Source organism: Sus scrofa, chromosome 12 (genome assembly GCF_000003025.6).
Source record: "Sus scrofa isolate TJ Tabasco breed Duroc chromosome 12, Sscrofa11.1, whole genome shotgun sequence".
NCBI classification, from domain to species: Eukaryota; Metazoa; Chordata; class Mammalia; order Artiodactyla; family Suidae; genus Sus; species Sus scrofa.
In genome coordinates, this window is record NC_010454.4 from 23,477,669 (window position 1) to 23,482,632 (window position 4,964).

Here is a 4,964-nt window from a genome sequence, read left to right on the forward strand (position 1 = left end):
AAACTACACATATTTAAAATGTACAATTTGGTCAGTTTTCACATATGAATACACCTGTGAAGCCATCACCAAGTGAGGACAATGACAGCATCCATCACCCCTAGAAGATTCCTTGTCCGTGTTTTTCTTCATTGTTGTTGGCCATGGTGTACAGCAGCTTGATGTGGGATCTCAGTTCCCAGACCAGGGATTGTACCTGGGCATCCACAGTGAAAGCGCCTGAATCCTTTCGACTGGACTACCAGGGAACTCCTGGCCTTTTTCAGTCTCTTGCTTCCACTCTTCTCCACCTCCTCCCCTCATCTCTAGTCAACCACTGATGTGTTATCTGTCTCTATAGATTAGTTTGCATTTTCTAGGTATTACATATACATGGAATCACCAAGTGTGTACTCTTTCTTGTCGATTTCTTTCAGTGTAGCATATTTTTTTTTCTTTTTTTCTTTTTACGTCTGTACCTGCATATGACGTTCCTGGGGCTAGGGGTGGAATCAGAGCTGCAGCTGCCACTTACGCCACGGCCATGGCAACACCAGATCTGAGCCACATCTGTGATCTACACCACAGCTTTCAGCAAAGCCAGATCCACAACCCACTGAGTGAGGCCAGGGATTGAACCCGCATCCTTACAGACACTATGTTGGGTTCTTAACATGCTGAGCCACAATGGGAACTTCATAGCATAGTATTTTTTTTTTTTTTTGGTCTTTTTGCTATTTCTTGGGCTGCTCCCGCTGCATATGGAGATTCCCAGGGTAGGGGTCTAATCGGAGCTATAGCTGCCAGCCTACGCCAGAGCCACAGCAACACGGGATCCGAGCCTCGTCTGTGACCTACACCACAGCTCACGGCAACGACGGATCATTAACCCACTGAGCAGGGGCAGGGGTCGAACCCGCAACCTCATGGTTCCTAGGTGGACCCGTTAACCACTGCGCCACAACAGGAACTCCCAACATAGTCATTTTTGATTCATCTGTGTTGTTGCGTGTATCGAGAGTCCACTGCTGTTCATTGCTGAATAGTATTCCATTGTATGGATGTTATAATTTGTTTCCTCCTTCACTTGTTGAAGGACAGTTTGGTTTCCAGTTTTTGTCTGTTACAAACAAAGCTGCTATGAAAGTTTCCATACACGTCTTGGAATGGTCATGTGCTTTCATCTCTCTTGGGTAAATGACTTGTGAGTGGAATTGCTGGTCACAGCGTAGGCATCTGTTTAACTTTTTAGAGACACTGGCAGACTGATTTCTAAGCTGATGGTATCATTGTACATTTCCGTCTGCAGCGTATGAGACTTTCTACTTGCTCCACATTCTCACTAATATTTGGTATTGCAAAACATTTTTTTTAGCTATTTCAGTATTGATATCCCATTGCGATTTTTTTTTTTTTTTTTTTTTTTTTTTTAGGGCAGAACCTGCAGCATATGGAAGTTCCTGGGCTAGAGGTCCCACTGGAGCTGCAGCTGCTGGCCTACACCACAGCCACAGCAACTCAAGATCCAAGCTGCGACTGTGACCTATGCCACAGCTCATGACAAGGCCCGACCTTAACCCACGGAGTGAGGCTAGGCATTGAACCTGCAACCTCATGGATATTACACCTGCCTGTTACCACTGAGCCACAACTCAGACTCTCTCATTGTGATTTTAATTTGCATTTCCCTAATGACGGATAATGAAACCCTCCCATATGCTTATTTGCCATCTGTATATCTTCTTTGTTGAAGTGTCTGTTTAAATCTTTTGCCCTTTTAAAAAACTGGGTTGTTTGTTTTCTTCTTACTAAGTTTTGAGAATTCTTCATATATTCTGGATAAAAGTCCTCTATCACATACATGCTTTGCAAATACTCTCTCCCAGCTTGGGGCTTGTCTTATTATTCCTTAACATGTCTTTCAAAAAGCAGAAAGCCTTAATTTTGATAAAGTCTAATTTTTCAGTTTTTTCTTTTCAAGTGTTTTATCTAAGAAATCTTTGCCTAACCCAAGGTTGCAAAGACTTTCTCCTACATTTTCTTCCAGAAATTTTATTTCATTTTTTTTATACATGGTGTGAAGTATTTTATTTTGTTTGGTATATGGATATCCATAAGACTCTCCTTCTTCTGCCAGACTGCATTTGTATCTTTGTTAAAAATCAAGTGACCAGGAGTTCCCGTCGTGGCGCAGTGGTTAACGAATCCGACTAGGAACCATGAGGTTGCGGGTTCGGTCCCTGCCCTTGCTCAGTGGGTTAACGATCCGGCGTTGCCGTGAGCTGTGGTGTAGGTTGCAGACGCGGCTCGGATCCCGCGTTGCTGTGGCTCTGGCGTAGGCCGGTGGCTACAGCTCCGATTGGACCCCTAGCCTGGGAACCTCCATATGCCGCGGGAGCGGCCCAAGAAATAGCAACAACAACAACAAAAAAGACAAAAGACAAAAAAAAAAAAAAAAAATCAAGTGACTATATATATATATATATATATGTCTATTTATAGGCTTTTTATTTTCTCCCTTTGGTCTATTCATCTATCTTGATGGCACCAAGTACTGCCTTGATTGCTGTGGCTTTCTAATAACCTGGAAGTTAGGTAGTATAAGTCATCCAACTTGTTTTTTCCCTTCCTTCCTTTCTTTCTTTTCTTTCTTTTAATGAGGCAATTTATTTATTTATGCATTTATTTATTTATTTACTTTATTTTTTTAGAGCAAAATTCAAGTTTATTAAAACAGGTATGGCAAATATAATCAGGTCTGCATCTGCTGGTGCCGTGCCAGTGTACTTCTGTACAGAGAGCAAGACATGCCAAGCAATGACTGTTAGCGCCTTGAAGGCAGAGCACACAAGACAAAATAGCTTCATCAAACAAACCAACAAACCAAAAAAAACACCTTCGTAAAAGCAGGGAAAAAAATCACTCCCCCTACAAGGAGGTCGTCGCAGGCTGACCAGCTCCATCCCAACGCTGAGGAGTTCCAAGTGCAAATGGAAGTGACCAATAAGCAGCTCCCACTCCCACACCCACTAGAGGGCCCCCCAGGGGGCAGATGTCGGGGTGGGGGGGTGGCCTCTGCACAGAATGACTCTGCAATCAGGCACTGAGAGCAGGTGGTCATTGTAACACATCCTGGCTCCCTGAGCTCCCCTTCATCAAACACGACCTGGAGAAGCCTTGAGGATGAGGATGGGGCGTGGCTTCTTCATGACTCCCTCCAGCGGCGCCAAAGGGGCCCGTGGTGTCCTTGGCAAGCATTTCTATTTTTGTAGCTCTCAGCACCCCATGTGAGGCTATTTATTTATTTATTTACTTTTTGTTTTTTAGGGCTGTACCTGCAGGCATATGGAGGTTCCCAGGCTAGGGGTCCAATCAGAGCTGTAGCCGCCAGCCTACGCCAGAGCCACAGCAACGGAGGATCAGAGCCACATCTTTGACCTACACCACAGCTCAGGGCAACGCCAGATCCTTAACCCCACTGAGCAAGGCCAGGGATTGAACCCGCATCCTCATGGATGCTAGTTAGATTCATTTCTGATGAGCCATGATGGGAACTCCGATTCACCCAGCATTTATTCTAATGCTTTTCATTGACAGCTGCCACTCATCTGACAATTCTGCCCAGATCTCTCTGTCCCTGAGAAATCAGCTTGCAACCCCCATCTTGGACCTTGTCCATCATTTTCAGCCCTTCCAGAGCTTGGAGGACCTGGCAGGCCACGCTCTTGGAGCCCTGCTGAAATGGCTGGTCACAGTGTGCTTTCTCTGATGTCCCCATAGATCTTGGTCATGGAGCCAACCTAGTGCAGCCCTGGAAATACAGGGGCTGCCCTCTGGAAGCTGTTCTATGTAGAATCGGGTCTTACTGTAGTGGGCAAGCCCTTTATGCTTGGCCAGCTTCATGGGGTCCACCCATCCACCCATTCATGAACTTTCAGCTTCCCTGACTTTTATTTATTTATTTTTTTGTCTTTGGTCTTTTTAGGACCACAACCCATGCATACGGAGGTTCCCAGGCTAGGGGGTCTAATCGGAGCAGTCGCTGCTGGCCTATGCCAGAGCCACAGCAATGCAGGATCTGAGCCACGTCTTCGACCTACACCACAGCTCACGGCAATGCTGGATCCTTAACCCACCGAGCAAAGCCAGGGATTGAATCTGTGACCTCGTGGTTCCTAGTCAGATTCGTTTCTGCTGCACCACGATGGAAACTCCTTCCCTGACTTTTTGAGGAAGGCTGCCAGAGCCCTGACGATCTCCTGCTGGTTTGGGTCTCTTACAGGAACTCCAGGCATCTTGTGGCTTCCTTGCTGCCAGCCAGGGCGAAGGGCTCTCCAATGTACCCCCCCACCCCGCTTCCTTTCCTTTTCACAGTTGTGTTGACTCTTCTAAATAAATTTGTATTTCCATAGGAATTTTAGAATCAGCGTTTCAATGTCTACTAAAAAGCCTGCTGAGAATTTGACTTGGATTGTATTGAATTTATAGATCATTTGGGGGATAATTGTTATCTTAACAGTAGCAAGTCTTCTGATCCATGAGCATGGTATATATCTGCATTATTGAGTCTTCTTTAATTTCTCTAAGCAGTGTTTTGTAGTTTTCAGTGTACAGGTTTGCATACCCTTTGTCCAGACCTATCCCTAAGTAGTTCATATTTTTTGATGTTACTATACAGGGTATTAGTTTTTATTTATTTTATTTTATTTTTAATCTTTTAATCTTTTTAGGGCCACCCTTGAGGCATATGGAGGTTCCCAGGCTAGGGGTTGCATCGGAGCTGCAGCAGCAGGCCTACGCTACAGCCGCAGCAATGCAGGATCCGAGCCATGTCTGTGACTGATACCACAGCTCATGGCAATGCCAGATACTTAACTCATTGAGCGAGGCCAAGGATCGAACCCACGTTCTCATGGATCCTAGTCAGGTTCGTTACCACTGAGCCACGACAGGAACTCCCTGATTTACTTCTTTGCTACTGAAAC

The 4,964-nt window shown here is 45.3% G+C and overlaps 1 pseudogene; it reads right to left on the minus strand.

Moving 5' to 3' along the window:
- On the minus strand, positions 3,557-4,274 carry LOC100513624 (annotated as a pseudogene).